At 41.3% G+C, this 16,275-nt stretch overlaps 1 long non-coding RNA gene across 2 annotated transcripts in view; it reads left to right on the forward strand.

Moving 5' to 3' along the window:
* LOC122553775 overlaps positions 1-16,275 on the forward strand; it is a 73,397-nt gene that overhangs the window by 40,330 nt on the left and 16,792 nt on the right. The window contains exon 1 of one of the 2 annotated variants that reach the window (XR_006312841.1): positions 1,985-2,079. The exons of the other annotated variant lie outside the window; for it this stretch is intronic. This is a non-coding gene — a long non-coding RNA (uncharacterized LOC122553775). Of the gene's footprint in view, positions 1-1,984; positions 2,080-16,275 lie in introns of those variants that run through there. 2 annotated transcript variants of the gene reach the window in all.

Genomic DNA, 16,275 nt, shown 5'->3' on the forward strand with positions numbered 1-16,275 from the left:
ATACAGAACTGTCTCAAAGGTAGAAGACAGAGGGTGGTGGTTGAGGGTTGTTTTTCAGACTGGAGGCCTGTGACCAGTGGAGTGCCGCAAGGATCGGTGCTGGGCCCTCTAATTTTTGTCACTTACATAAATGATTTGGATGCGAACATAAGAGGTACAGTTAGTAAGTTTGCAGATGACACCAAAATTGGAGGTGTAGTGGACAGTGAAGAGGGTTACCTCAGATTACAACAGGATCTTGACCAGATGGGCCAATGGGCTGAGAAGTGGCAGATGGAGTTTAATTCAGATGAATATGAGGTGCTGCATTTTGGGAAAGCAAACCTTAACAGGACTTATACATTTAATGTAAGGTCCTAGGGAGTGTTGCTGAACAAAGTGACCTTGGAGTGCAGGTTCATAGCTCCTTGAAAGTGGAGTCGCAGGTAGATAGGATAGTGAAGAAGACATTTGATATGCTTTCCTTTATTGGTCAGAGTATTGAGTACAAGAGTTGGGAGGTCATATTGCGGCTGTACAGGACATTGGTTAGGCCACTGTTGGAATATTGTGTGCAATTCTGGTCTCCTTCCTAATGGAAAGATGTTGTGAAACTTGAAAGGGTTCAGAAAAGATTTACAAGGATGTTGCCAGGGTTGCAGGATTTGAGCTACAGGGAGTGGCTGACAGGCTGGGGCTGTTTTCCCTGGAGCGTCAGAGGCTGAGGGGTGACCTTGTAGAGGTTTACAAAATTATGAGGCGTATGGATGGGATAAATAGGCAAAGTCTTTTCCCTGGGGTCGGGAGTCCAGAACTAGAGGGCATAGGTTTAGGGTGAGAGGGGAAAGATAAAAAAGAGACTTAAGGGGCAACTTTTTCACACAGAGGGTGGTGTGTGTATGGAATGAGCTGCCAGAGGAAGTGGTGGAGGCTGGTACAATTGCAACATTTAAGAGGCATTTGGATGGGTATATGAATAGGAAGGGTTTGGAGGGATAAGGGCCGGGTGCTGGCAGGTGTGACTAGATTGGGTTGGGATATCTGGTCAGCATTGACGGGTTGGACCGAAGAGTCTGTTTCCATGCTGTACATCTCTATGACTCTGTGACTCTAACCCAACCTCAACATCTTCGGAGGCAGAGTGTCCAAAGTCGCACAGCATGCTAAGAACAGAATTCTCTACATCTCTGTACTAGAAAGGCCAACCCTTAATTTTTAAGCAGATCTGGGACTTACCGACCAAAGGCAACATCCTTTCATCCACCTTGTCAAGACCCCTTCAGCACCTCACAGGCTTCATTCAAGTCACCCTCACTCTTCAAAATCCCAATGGAAAGCCAAACTTTCCTCATGACACAAAACACTCATTCCAGATAGCAATCTGGTAAAGCTCCTCTAAACCCAATCTGAGCATTCAGTCCACTTGTGAGCAGCAGTATTCCATTATGGGGAGGTGTTTACTTTCCTCCAAGTGGCCCAAATATCATTATTTTGAGACATTCTACTATACGAACCCAAATCTCTGAGTGGCTGCTGGAAGGTAAAACCATGGCTAATAACATCTGTGTAGGGACCGAGGACCCAGGACTCAAACAAAACAGTCTGTGATAGGGGATCCATATATTTAGCAGTGCTGTCAGAGAGTGAACAACAGGAATGTGAGAGACACCTATGTTGATTGATGCAGATGTGTTCTGTAATAAAATTGGATTATCAAGGAGTACAGAAATGTGTTGGTCTCAGAAAGGGTTTTACCGCAGAAAACCTGAATATGGAAGAAAGCCTTCTGATAAAACCTCCTTTTCCCTTTGTCCGTACATTCTGTGGAAGCTTGCAACCTGTGGAGATTTTAACATTGAAGAGCAGGATGTTCCAGTTTGGGTGTCAAGTGAACAGTACTTTTGAGTCCGTTTTTTGTCATTACTCAGAGAAAGATTTTAAAAATTCTTTCACAGGATGAGGGCACCACTGGCGAGGCCAGCATTAATTGCTCAGGGGACAGTTAAAAGGTCAACAACATTGCTGTGGGTTTGGAGTCACATGCAGACCAGAGCATGTAAGGATGGCAGTTATCTCCCCAAAAGGACATCAGAGAACCAGGTGAGCTTTTCCAATGATTGGTAATGGATTCATGGTCATTATTTGATTCTTAATTCCAGGTTTTTATTGAACTCAAATTCTGCCATTTGTCATGATAGGATTCAAACTTGGATCCCCAGGCTGAGTTTCTGGATTAACAATCTAACAATAACACCATTAGACCATCACCTACTCTGAAGATGGAAAAATGACATGAAGGTGGAGAGCTGTTGTTAGCTGGCAGTGCAGTCCCAGAGCCCATTAGCTGCTTCCATTCTATGGCTATAAATGTGCCTTGGGAGCCATTGATACTTCAGTCTAACTGAGAGTGGGAGCCAAGGAATCTGTGGGCAGTACTTGCTTGATGTAGCTGAGATAAATAGATTGGAGCTCATAAAATATAAGGGGTAGTGGTCTTGGGTTTCTGAGGGACCTGTATTATCCACATCTGTTATTTGGTCTGCACTTGGGGTGTTTGACCACAGCCTGTCTGTTAATTCATGTATTCAGACAGATGTTAATTCTGACTGCTAGTGTATAAGCCATGTATTGTTGATTGTTTTACTTTCCTAACTTTGTACATTGAGATTGTTTGCCTTAGAATCTTGTGGCTTTATTCTCTTAGTAAGTGTAATTTAAAACTTTATCTACTCTTAAAAAAAGCGCTAGAGATTGTAACATACATTTGTTGGCCTTGTCTGGGATCATAACAGCCTAGAGCAGCGATAGGATTAATTCGGCAAACAACTGCTCAGGAGGCCTGTTGCTGCAGGAAACATGAATCATTTCTTGTAAAGGAAGTTTGGTTGCCATACAATTACATTCCCATCTAATCTTCTCCTTGCATTAATAAATATCTTTCTTTTTAAACTGTTCTCTGTATGCATCAGCACACACAATACATTCAATGAGCAGCACTGTTAAATTTCATCAAGATCAATGTTTTCAAGCTAAATAACTTCACAGCATCTATGATGTTAATGAAAGCCCATTGGCTATACTCACAACTTCTTATTACAGTGTTTCTCCATGATGTGGATATGTGAAGATTGAAGTGAACCCTGATCTATTGCTGATTCTAGAATGGTAGGCTGACTGACATGTTTCAAAGGGCTCTCATCTTACTGTAACGAAGTCCTCAGAAATACATCCCCTAGCTCTTGCATGGGAAATCCTACTCTACCTCTTTCTTGTCACATATGGTAGCATCTCTGAAGTTTGAGAGGGAATGGGTACTGCTAAGTTGAGAGACAATGGTGTCAACTGAGGGCCTGCCATGAAGCGGTGCTGAGCAATTGCAGTATTCGGTCATTCTGTGCTTTTCTCTTTGTGTTATTGTCCAATTATTATTTATTCTTTCATAGAATGTGAACATTGTTGATAAGGCCAGGATTGCTGCACAGGTGACAGGGACCCTCTACCTTGAACCAATGCAATCCATATGGTGTTAAGTACACTCACAGTGCTGTTAAGAATGGAGTTTCAGGAGTTTAGCTGAGTGTCAGTGAAGGAGCAATGAAATAGCTTAATGTCAGCATGAAATGAGGTTTGAATGGCAACTTGTAGATGGTGGAAATGTGTTGCTGGAAAAGCGCAGCAGGTCAGGCAGCATCCAGGGAACAGGAGAATCGACGTTTCGGGCATAAGCAGTGCTGTTAAGAATGGAGTTTCAGGAGTTTAACTGAGTGTCAGTGAAGGAGCAATGAAATAGCTTAATGTCAGCATGATATGAGGTTTGAATGGCAACTTGTAGACGGTGGTGTTCCCATGTATCTGATGCCCTTGTCTTTTGAGAAGTCGTGGGTTTGGAAAGTTCTGTGGAAGGAAACTTGGTGAGTTGCTGCAGTGCATCCTGTGGTTGGCACATTCTGCTACCACACACCGTTGGTGGTGGAGACAATAACCTTTTGATGGAGTATCAATCAAATAAGCTGTTTTATCTTGGTGAGCTTCTTCAGTGTTGTTGGACCTTGGGTGGATGCCCCCAGCCTGGTGGTTGGTCAGGTTTATATGATTAAGGTCATCTACACTAAATTGCATGAAGCCTGTTTGACTTCTCTCCTCTACTTCTTCATTTAGTACAGCTAGAGGAAGAAAAGAAAACGAGACGTTCAAATCCATTGTTGATCAGTTGAGTTCATTTGTCCCTTTTGCCATCGGTAATATGAGAGTTTTAATGCTGTAGCTTACAGTCAGGTTCTATAATGTACTAAAAGAAGAGAAGCAGAATGTTGCCACAGGCTTGTAGGTGGGACCTACTAGTATCCATCTGTGAATCCCTCCAACTGGTGAAATGGTGCATATTGCTAATGTCACTGAACTAGAAAACCGTGAGTCCCTGGGGACTTTTTTTTCTTCACCTTCTTCTTTTTTTCTTTCTTTTTTTAACACCCGAGTGGCCAGTGACAAACAGTGCCCTTCACAAAAGCACTCCTGTTTTTTTCTCCCCCACATTACCGCCTAACTGCGGTAGTGCTAAAGGCCCTGGGGACTTGGTTGAAATCCCACCATGGCAATTGGTCAATCTCAAATTCAATTAATTAACAAAGGAAAAAAATTGGAATTAGAAGCTTGTCTGAGTGATGGTGATGATGAAAATTACCATGAATTGTTATATAAGCCTATTTAGTTCACTCATTATTCATCTGCCTGACACACGTGACTTCAAACCTAAAACAATGTGTTTAATTGTTAACTATTAGTGTTAATAGTGATATGTTACTCAGTTCAGGAGCAATTAAGAAGGCAACAAAAGCTGATCTTGCCAATGATGCCTAAATCCTTTTAAAGCATTTTTAAAAATCACTAGCTTCCTCTTTAGATGAGGTGCAAAATGAGAGATTTGGGATACATGATCTGTTGGCTTGCTCCAGGAGATATTTTTGTGGAATCAACCTTTTCAGAGATGTCATTGTGCACCTCTGGAGCAGGTGGGTTGTGAACTGGGGTCCCCTGGCTTAGAGGTGGGGACATTACTACAGTGTTATGAGAGCTCTACTTGCTCTAGTATTAAAAGAAGAATAAATTAACTTGAGTAATTCCTGCTCATGTTGCCTATAAAAACAATAAATGGGCCGTTATTAGGTCGGTATAACAATTACATTCCATGCAAAGTTTTTATTCGAGTGATTCCACATATTAATGTGAGTGAGAGGATGTGAAGGCTGTAGATTTAAAGGGCACAGCCTTATGACCATTGGTGATAAGTCTTCTGGCACTTTAACACAACAAGGGCAAAATGATTGGAAGTAGCAGAGATGTTAAGCCCAGTGCATTTTTGGAAGGTGTGCATGGCTCCTGTTACCTTACAGGAACTGGAAAGATCATTAGGAACCAACAGCATCAAGTGGCAAGTACTCGAATTAGCAGTATGACTAACCTAGCCACCTGCTTTTACTGCTGAACTCCTTCAGACCCTCCACCTGTTGATGCTAAAATAAAATCCCCTTCTTCTGTCTTTGATTTCTGAAAGAACATTTTAATTGTGAAATCGGTAGGGAGGGGATGATTTTTTAAAAGTGTGGGGGTGTGTATGTTAAATGTTAGCTAACATGCCCTGTACTCTGATGGAGAAAACTTGACCTATTACATACCAAACAGCTCATTACGAGCTGAGGGGTGAGTATGGGGAGCATGTTTTCCAATGTATTGTAGGCCTCCACACTGGTATCCTTGGTGGCTGGAAACTGCCAGCAAATCAGACGATGGCAGCTTTTGTGTGCTCCGGCCTATCTTTGGAGGACCAAGCAGTGAGAAGGTAAATCATTTTAATGGGGGTCGGTCAGAGGTCAGAGATCAAAGGCAACGGTAGAGCGTTGGCTTTCAGAAATCACCCCTTTGGCCCTCATCCGAGTCTCCAATTGCCCCCTTTTTAAGGTAACTGGAGACACTAGCTCAACCTGGCAGGCAGCTCTAACTTGTTTCTTTGTCAGGAAACTAGCCACCATTCTCACCCGCTGATGAGTAGAGGTCCCTAAGTGACCATTCATTGACCACTCAAGGACCTTCAGTGTGGGGAATTGAGAAGTTTGCCTCTGGACTTTCTCGCTCAGAATTTACTTACTGATCTGGCAAGAAGAGGGTAGGTATCTCCCCAGGGTCAACGCAGCCAATTATTTAAAAGCAAACTACTGTGGACTCTGAAGAGCTGAAATAAAAACAGAAACTGGTGGAGAAAATCAGCAACCAGGAAGAGAGAAACAGAGTTAATGCTTTGAAGGTCAGGCAGCATCCAAGGAACAGGAGAATCGACGTTTCGGGCATAAGCCCTTCTTCAGGAAGGCTTATGCCCGGAACGTCGATTCTCCTGTTCCTTGGATGCTGCCTGACCTGCTGCGCTTTTCCAGCAACACATTTTCAGCTCTGATCTCCAGCATCTGCAGCCCTCACTTTCTCTTAATGCTTTGAACCCAAGGACTCCTCTTCAGTACGGGTAGTTCTCCTATAACACCATTTTTGCATTCCAGTGAAACTTCACTTAATAGAAAATCGCCTAATTGAAATAATGGGGCCTGTGGGAAAAGTGGGGTTTGGGGTTGACCAGCAAAAAATATTACTCACGATCAGTCAACAATCACCCAAAGGTCTAATGCAAAGTATAGCACAGCCTGAATGAAGGTTGAAATCATATTTATTAATGAAATAAAAGTAAATTTAACACATTACATGGAAAAGCTGTTGTTAATGCAGGGACAGAGGGTCAACACCAGCAGCACCTTCAGGTGTAGTTGTGATTGCAGAAGTAGATGGCTGTGATTGATCGTATTCTGATTGTTTCTTGGGGGTTGGTTTAGATTGTGGGATATGCAGGTATAAGAACAAATTAGAAAAGCAAATGGTAACTATAAAGAGTAATGCAGTCCTGCAGGAAGTATACAGGGCTTATACAGGAATTACACAAGAATATTCTTGTCTCAGAGGGGGAGCAATGAACATTCATTATTTAATGTTTGAGATGAAGCTGCTCAATGTACAGTCGTGTACCTCTCACATACTCTAGCAGCAGCTGACATCACTGCATGCACAGAACAAAAGTGTGAAACGATCCCCACTGGAATCATGCTATTGAAAACAGAGGTAAGCATTCTTGAAAATACCATTCCGTAATTCTTCAGTGATATTATAGCCAAATCGCGCTGCCAAAACATGCTTTATATGAGAACAACCTGTACTGAAGGGGGCTTGAAAATGATTTTATTTATGTATGTTAGTGACAAAGGGGGGAGAAGGAGTGTGTAAAACCGATTCTGAGAGTGCCCGGAGCAAAAGACAAAGGGAGTGTTAATCATAGCACAGGAGAGATTGCAATGCTAATTATTTCCCCTTTTCACCACCCTCCTCACCAGCTAGGGAGGGGAGAAAAACCATACTAGTGTGAAAATCTTCACCAATAAACTATGCCTTAACATGTTGGGACCTGGTGTCCAAGATGTAGGGGGGTAAGTGGTGGACTGGAATTGACAGATAACTGTTCTGACTTTTAATTTGGGAATTCTCACCATCTCGTTTTCATCTGGTTAGTGGGAGAATGGGAAATTAAATATTAATAAGGCAAGGCAAGGTTAATTAGTGCATGCCAATACATGCAAACAGGCTACTCACCATTCACTGGCAAGAATCTTGTCTCGCTGTTCAACTCTTATTTGAAAAACAGGACCTTTTCTCTCTCTTGACATCAAGATGCTCCTCCATGCCATTTTCTCAACTTCTTCAACGATACTCACATCATTCGAGGATTGAGAAATTCCTCCCTTTGATTCTATCTCAGAGTTGGAGACATTTTGAAAGGGTTCTCAAAACCAGGTAATTTCCATTAGAGGTTTAAACATCTCAGGCATTTCCTGCGTAATCAGGCACATTGGAACTTCAGTATGATTCCAACACAGTCTTCACAATGACTACCTTTCAATTGAACATCTGCATCTGAAAGGCACTTACCTTGAGTTCAAATTCCATTGCAGCATTTTAACTCCACATTATTATTGTATGAAACGTTGGTGTTGCGATTTTTGCAAAGTTGTAACTGGCTCCCTATTGTCTTTCAGGAACAGTTACTTGTCATTCTTGCCATAGTCGCCATTCACGTGTATAGTCGCTTAGTGGTTAGAATTACTGCCTCACAGTGCCAAGGTCCCGGGTTTGATTCCAGCCTTGGGCGACTGTCTGTGTGGTGTTTGCACATCCTCCCTCTCTCTCTGTGGGTTTCCTCTGGGTGCTTTGGTTTCCTCCCACAATCCAAAGATGTGTAGATTAGGTTGATTGGCCATGCGAAATTGCCCATAGCATCCAAGGACATGTAAATTAGGTGGATTAGCCATGCAAAATGCAGGGATAGGGTAAGAGGGTGAGTCAGATGGGATGCTGTTCTGAGAGTTGGTGTGGACTTGTTGGGCTGATGGCCTGTACCCACACTGTAGAGATTCTATGAAATTCTTACTTGATCTGGTCTAGGTGTGACTGCAGTGACATATTAATATATTTGAATATAGGCTGCACAATAAAGTGCACAAACCACACAATTGGATCAATTTGTGACAGATGAGGGCAAGCAATTTCTCAAGCCAAATAGGGATGAGCAATTAGTGCCAAAATTGCCAGTGATAAAAACTGACTAAGACAATTAACTTCAATGGCTGTGATGCATTATTGGCACAATATAAACTTATATGTCTTGATTAACTAGGGTGACACAGTTTGTTTTTTCTTCTATTTTGTAAATTTTCCAGATGATTATTTTAATCTTCATTAAGATAGATTGACCACAAAACAAAGTAGGCAAAAGTGAGGACTGCAGATCTTGGAGATTCGAATCGAGAGTGTGGCACTGGAAAAGCACAGCAGGTCAGGCAGCATCCGAGGAGCAGGAGGATCAATGTTTTGGGCAAACACCCTTCATTCCTGATGAAGGGCTTTTGCCTGAAACATCGATTCTCCTGCTCCTCGGATGCTGCCTGATCTGCTGTGCTTTTCCAGCACCATACTCTTGACCACAAAAGTACGCCAGATCTGAGTTTAATCCCCAAGCAAGAGACATTTGCTGCTTCATTTGGATGCCTGATGAAGGGCTTATGCCCAAAACATCGATTCTCCTGCTCCTCAGATGCTGCCTGACCTGCTGTGCCTTTCCAGTGCCACACAGTTTGACTCTGATCTCCAGCATCTGCAGTTCTCACTTCTTCCCAGCCATTTTAAGTGTCAATCAGGCACTTGGGTGACCTGTGATGGTCCTTCTATTGGATCAAGGACCCCTGGTGGCCAACAGCTCTCCATTGCAGTAATGCACCTACCGGAGACCCAGGACCAGTGAGGAACCCAAGGCCAGTTTGGGGATTCTACCGTGGGGTTTTTTGGGAGAGTGGATGAAGATGGATCTTGCTCAGACGGACACCACCGCCCCCTCTCATTCTCAGCTAGGAGCATTGATCAGGCACTGACTGCTTGACAATGAGGGGCAAACCCCTCTCCATGGAAAAAAAACTACTTCAAATTAGGAACAGTGGAACAACTTGTGTCCTACCAGTTCACAGTCTCGACGTATTGTTGCTCTTAAGCACTATGGTCATGACGGGAAGTATTTTTGTATTAATATGATTTTTATGTTTTTTCTGCAGCTTAATCTTTTGCATCAGACTTGCCCTAGTTGTTCTGTGTAATAATACCGTACATAAATGCATTAAAATTGCAGGGCAGACTTTTCTCCTAACTCTCTAGGATGTGAAGAATCACCTGGAGGGATTCCCATCCAACTTCCTGTCAATTTAACTGAATGGCTGGAAAATCTGAAGGGCTTTGTCCTATGCATTGTGATTTTCCTCTTTACACTGTGATCACGTAGTCCTTTACACCTGAACACAGTGCCAGGAAAATCAGCTCCTGGCATCAGCTCAGTATTTCTTGTAAAAAGTTTGAATAGGTTCTTTATTTACAATGCATTCACAAATTTGCTGGAAATACTGAAGAAAGGAACTCTTCAAAAATGCAGTTATAACATTGGGGTAAATGAAGAGGCTGTATGTTTAATTTTACATGTATATACACAAAGACCAACATTTTGGAAGTCTGATAGAATTTGGACAATTTTTCTCAGACTAATTGAATGCATAAGACTTGAATCCAACTTACGCAGATTTTATGGTAATCAATGCAAAATACTGCAGACACTGGAAATCTGAAACAAACACAGAGAATACTGGAGAATCTCAGCAGGTCTGGCAGCATCTATAAAGATCGCCATAGTTTTAGGATAAGGGGTAACAGATTTAAAACAGATGAGGAGAATTGCTCCTGTCAACAGTTCATGACTCTGCAGAATTCACTGCCCCAGAATGCCACGAATTGAGTATAGTTAAGGGGAGACAGATTTTAATTATTAATGGGTTCAAGTGTTATGGGAAGCAGGCAGGAAGATAGAATTGAGGCTGAGATGAGATCAGCCATTATGGTATTGAATAGTGCGGCAGGCTTGAAAGGCTGAATTGCTGAATTGAATTAAGAACATAGTTGTTATGTTCTTAACATTTTGAATCTAGTATGACTATTTTTCGGAACCGATTTTGCATCAATGTGAAGAGATCCCCTTCGTCAACCCCTCTCCTCCCTTGTCCAGCTGGGTAGGACAGTCCATAAAAAAAGATTGTGCCCATTCCTGTATATCCCTGCCAAAGACAGAGATTTATATGCAATGGCCTTGTCTTTCCTCTCCCCACTCCAATATCGCTGCAGTCTCCCATATATCCAAACTTGATACACCCTCATTCCTCATTCTCATACTGCCCCTTGGTGACATCCTCCAAGAGCATATTACGTTGCTCTCCATTTCCCAAACAACCATCCTGATCTCTCCCATGCTACTTGTCCATCGTCCAGTATTGGATGAGCAGGAATTTCCTTTCATTAATCATTTGAAACCCCGAAGCTGTTGTCTTCAATGTTTCATACCTTTATGATTATGCATAAACAAATTACAGAAATAATGGCGTTGTTGACTATTGCTTCTGCAGTGCAAGATACAAGGTCTGATGGTTTTAAATATTCCCATTGTTTAAGCTAATACCGGGTTCAATGTGGAGTTTAATATTAACTTCTTTCTACTCCCTTGACCCCTCATTGTCCTGCATATATTTCTCACAAATGACCATTAACAATGCTGTAAACAATAAAATAAAAGCTGTTTATTAACAATCAGAGTTCTTATGCAATATATTCATTTAAAAATCAGGGAGAAGTTATTGGCCCTAGGTACTTACCTGGTTTCCAAGATTCCCCTCAGCTACATTCCTTATAATTATAACACATTGAAATACAATAGAACCTTGAAACACAGTTTCCACACCACACCTGCAACACATTTCGACAATTTTTATCTCTTGCATCTGTTAGCTGAAGGTCCTCAAAAGACATATGTGATTCTTATGAGAAATAAATTGTTAATTGAATGTAATAATTGACTCTGTATTGCCTTTCATAATTCTTTACAAAAACATTGCTTACTTTTAATTTCCTGAAGCGAGTTATCCTTTTATATCATGGTTTGCAGCAGAGTGTCATGGTGAAGACCTTTGTTTAAAAACAGGAATGATAAGCTATTACACAAACCAAATCATGGTCCTTCAAATGCTCACCCGACATGTAATTCCAGTGCAGAATTTGAAATCTGAGATGAGACCTCAAACCTGGAATGGATGGCTTACAGGCAGATGAGAGTCAAGTTGGGCAGCAAACCTTCCACCCAAACTCAATGGGAGGTGAGAGTTGGCTGGCATGTTGGGGAGGTGTAGGGCACTGCAGGATCTTGGACGGCAAAGGTACCATATCCAAAATAAAACCCATGGAACTCAGGTAAGGGAAGAGGGTCCAGGAAGGCCACTAACACTGAAGGAAGCATAATGCATTGCCAAAGAGACAAAGGTTCCTTGTCCTGCTCCTCAGCTTCTTGATGATGCTCAGAAGGAAAGGTTATCTCTGATACCTGATGCCTCTGCTTCCTTTTCTACTGAATTTAGCCTGGAAGGTAAGACACAATATGATCAATGCAGATATGTCCTGTGAACCATTTTAACCATCCACCCACACAATTTTCAGCAGTTGGAGTGATTTAAATTTCATTCTATACTACCATCAACTTAAGTGTTTCACTTTTCAAAAAGAATGTAGCAATTGTTTGATTGTTCTACTGATATTACTATCTCTGTAATATGCATATTAGAGTTAGTCAGTGTCTGATATATCCTCAGATAAACCAGCTTCAGACAAAATTAAAAGTCTGAATGTTAAACTACAAAACAGAAATAGATGTTTTATGGCAGAAATACTCCCCTCTGCTGCAACATCTCAAAACAAGCAGTGGGATAAGTATTTGCCAATATCCCATTGTGTATTGCCATATGGGGTGGAGTGTAACTTTTTTTCAAGTGGAGAGGAATACATGATCCAAATCAGATGTGTTCCTTACAGTGGTAAGAACTACATAGGCTTCTCAAATGCAAGATCTGAATCGTTTATTTTCAGAAATGACTTTCAAAGTTACTAATTAATTTTAAAAGGTCCCTTTGGTACCAAAAGTCTCATATAAAAATTTACTCCAAGCTTACACACCTTATTGATCAAAATGTCATGGGGCCAAGAAAGTAAATTAGCATAATGCAATTTGGCAAAAAAACATACAACCTTGTTTTTAGTATATAGGTTTTATCAATTCACTTAATTCCATGTGATATGAAGAAATAGCTCAAGGCATTGGTTACCGCGAAGGCTATGAGCCCTGATCATATTCTGGCAACAATAGTGAAAACGTGGTCCAGAACTAGCTGCGTCCCCAGTCAAGCTGTGTCAGTTCTGCTACAACAGCTGACAATGTGGATAAGGTATGAGCACAAATGACCTGTGCACAAAAAGCAGCACAAATCCAACACAACCAATTACTACCTGTCTACAGTCCATCATCAGTCAAGTGATGGAAAGGGTTATCCACAGTGCTACCAAATGGAACTTGCAAAAGAACAACCTGTCTACCAATGCATGTTGCTATTTTCCATGTTACTACTAAACCAATATATTGGCCTGAAATGTCACAAAGATAGGCTCTTTTTTCTTAACAAAAATGAACCAGAAGACCTGCATCAAACACAGGTCAGGGGGGAACTCAGTGTGGCTTATCATCTGGACATCAGTAATTCATGGAGGCCCCAGCACATGTTAAAGTATGACTGCTTCAATCTGATCTGATTTTCATCAGGGGGCTGTCTGAAACATGACCTGTGCACTTGGACCTGTGTAGGACAAAGTCTAATGTTACTAGAGTTTTTTGGAATGATATGATACTCATTTGGAGAGGTAAAGTACATATTTGAATAGGGTCCCAGAATATTTTTTGGTCCGGTCAGGTGCCTTTGGGATTGATGAAAGCAAACATGAGTGAATACAAAAGAAATTGCATAAACTCTTTGGAGCTATCAATGGGGCTTTTAAAAGAGCAATCAATCAATCTGTCAATGTTTCTGCATTTGGATTTTGTGCTCGCTACATATTTTAGAAGAATTCTCTACAGTCTAGAAGTAAAAGATCAGTTTTACTTGCAATTTAACTCTGTCTGTTGACATAAGACTGAGCTCTATTGGGACAGGATTAATGCTGTATGACTGATTGAGTAGAAAAATGTGTTGCTGGAAAAGCCCTTCTTCGGCTTATGCCTGAAATGTCGATTCCTCTGCTCCTTGGATGCTGCCTGACCTGCTGCGCTTTTCCAGCAACACATTTTTCAGCTCTGATCTCCAGAATCTGCAGTCCTCACTTTTTCCCTCCTGACTGATTGAGTAACCTTTCACTCTCACAATGGTGCGGTTTTCAATTCACAGTTTGACAAACATTTTAAGATGGTTATGAATTCTTTTAAGTTGGACTATGAATAACATAGGTTGAATTTGTGAGGGAGTAAAGGAAGCTAAATTTAGTTAACAGGTTTTAAATCAATCGAAGGATTTCTATTTTAAAATAGTAAATTCATCAATATGGACTTTAAAATTTTATTAAATTTCAGCATTTATCCTAAGTTCTGCCCCTGATTGGTACTGGATGATTTGATGTGGTACATCTAAGAGAAAAGAGTAATGTGTGGTGGCCAGTGCTTTTCTGAGTTGGCATTAAGTTGGCATGGAAAACTAAAGGTGATGGTGTAAGTACAGGGTTATGAGGAGCCCTGGAGAGGGTTCTGCAAATGTATAAGTTGGCATGGAGGGCAGAGGGGTCCATGCATGGGTGGGGATAACATAAAGTGACATGGGTTGGCACGATGGGACATGGGGAGTGTACGGTGGGGATGAAGTGGCATGAAGGTTTAAGGATGAAGGCCTTTTTTTTTGTTTTATTCCTTCTCTCACATCTGTAACAAAATATTGGAGCATAGAGGCAGGCCCTCTGGCAGCCTGCCTATGCTCCCAGCAGCCTCCACACTGTTTCTGGAGTCAACTGCCAAGACTCACATTTTTTATCCAGTACTACCCTGGAATGAAAATGTGACCTTCCAGACAGTTTCTCCTGGGATGGTCATGCTGAACTGTGAATTGTTCTGATTCTGCACTGCTGATACAGAGCAAAACGTCAGACCATATTACTCAATATAATACTACAGGGTAAAAGTGAATAAACGCCAGGGTCTTTATTTCCATAATAATTAGACCCTAGCTCTTTACCAATAATGAAACTATTTACAAATATAACACTTTCTGAGAGAGATATATTCTTCCTTAGGTAAGGAGACTAAACTCTGCAAGATACAATATGGTCTCACCTAGGCCCCACATACTTGAACTCCTACTTCCTTAAACATATTGCAATTCCTTTGTCATAGAAACCAATATATAATTTGCTTTCCCAATTGATTGTTATTCCTGCATAATAATATTCTGTGGTCAGTATGCAAAGATACCCAGATATTTTTAATTTATAAAATATTCTGTTTTTCTATTTTTCCCACTTAGGTTTGTGAATTTACTCTTCTCCACATTATATTCTATCAGTCCACTCACCTAACCTTTATTAGGAATTATATAATGGTATCATCAGCAAACTTGGTTACATTCCATTCAGTACCTTTACTTAATTCATTGGCGTAGGTTGTAAATAGTTAAGACCCAAGCACTGATATGGCCCACAATGTAATTATAGCTTACCAGCCTGAAAGTGCTTAATTTATTCATATTCTCTGTTTTCTGTCTGGTAACCAATCATCAATCTGTCATAATTATTACCCTAAGTCCCTGAGTCCTAATTTTGTGTAATAATTACACTACACCCAACCTTCTTTTAACCTCCAAGTACTCAAACAAATTTATTTTTATTCATTCATACATTGGATGTAGGAATGGTTGGTTAGGCCAGCATTCATTACCCATCCCTAATTGCTAGGAGTCCACCCTATTGCTGTGGATCTAAAGTTACATGCAGGTCATACCACACAAGGATAACAGATTTTAGAACATAGAACATAGAACAGTACAGCACAGAACAGGCCCTTCAGCCCATGATGTTGTGCCGACCACTGATCCTCATATATGCACCCTCAAATTTCTGTGACCATATACATGTCAAGTAGTCTCTTAAATGTCCCCAATGACCTTGCTTCCACAACTGCTGCTGGCAACGCATTCCATGCTCTCCAACTCTTTGTGTAAAGAACCCACCTCTGACATCCCCTCTATACTTTCCTCCAACCAGCTTAAAACTATGACCCCTCATGTTAGTCATTTCTGCCCTGGGAAATAGTCTCTGGCTATCAACTCTATCTATGCCTCTCATTATCTTGTATACCTCAGTGAGGTGCCCTCTCCTCCTCCTTTTCTCCAATGAAAAAGGTCCAAGCTCAATCAACCTCTCTTCATAAGATAAGCCCTCCAGTCCAGGCAGCATCCTGGTAAACCTCCTCTGAACCTTCTCCAAAGCATCCACATCTTTCCTACAATAGGGCCACCAGAACTGGACTCAGTATTCCAAGTGCGGTCTAACCAAAGTTTTATAGAGCTGCAACAAGATCTCACGACTCTTAAACACAATCTCCCTGTTAATGAAAGCCAAAATACCATATGCTTTCTTAACAACCCTGTCCACTTGGATGGCCATTTTAAGGGATCTATGTACCTGCACACCAAGATCCCTCTGTTCCTCCACACTGCCAAAAATCCTATTCTTAATCCTGTACTCAGCTTTCAAATTCGACCTTCCAAA

The sequence above is a fragment of the Chiloscyllium plagiosum genome, chromosome 10 (genome assembly GCF_004010195.1).
Source record: "Chiloscyllium plagiosum isolate BGI_BamShark_2017 chromosome 10, ASM401019v2, whole genome shotgun sequence".
In the NCBI taxonomy this organism is placed as follows: domain Eukaryota; kingdom Metazoa; phylum Chordata; class Chondrichthyes; order Orectolobiformes; family Hemiscylliidae; genus Chiloscyllium; species Chiloscyllium plagiosum.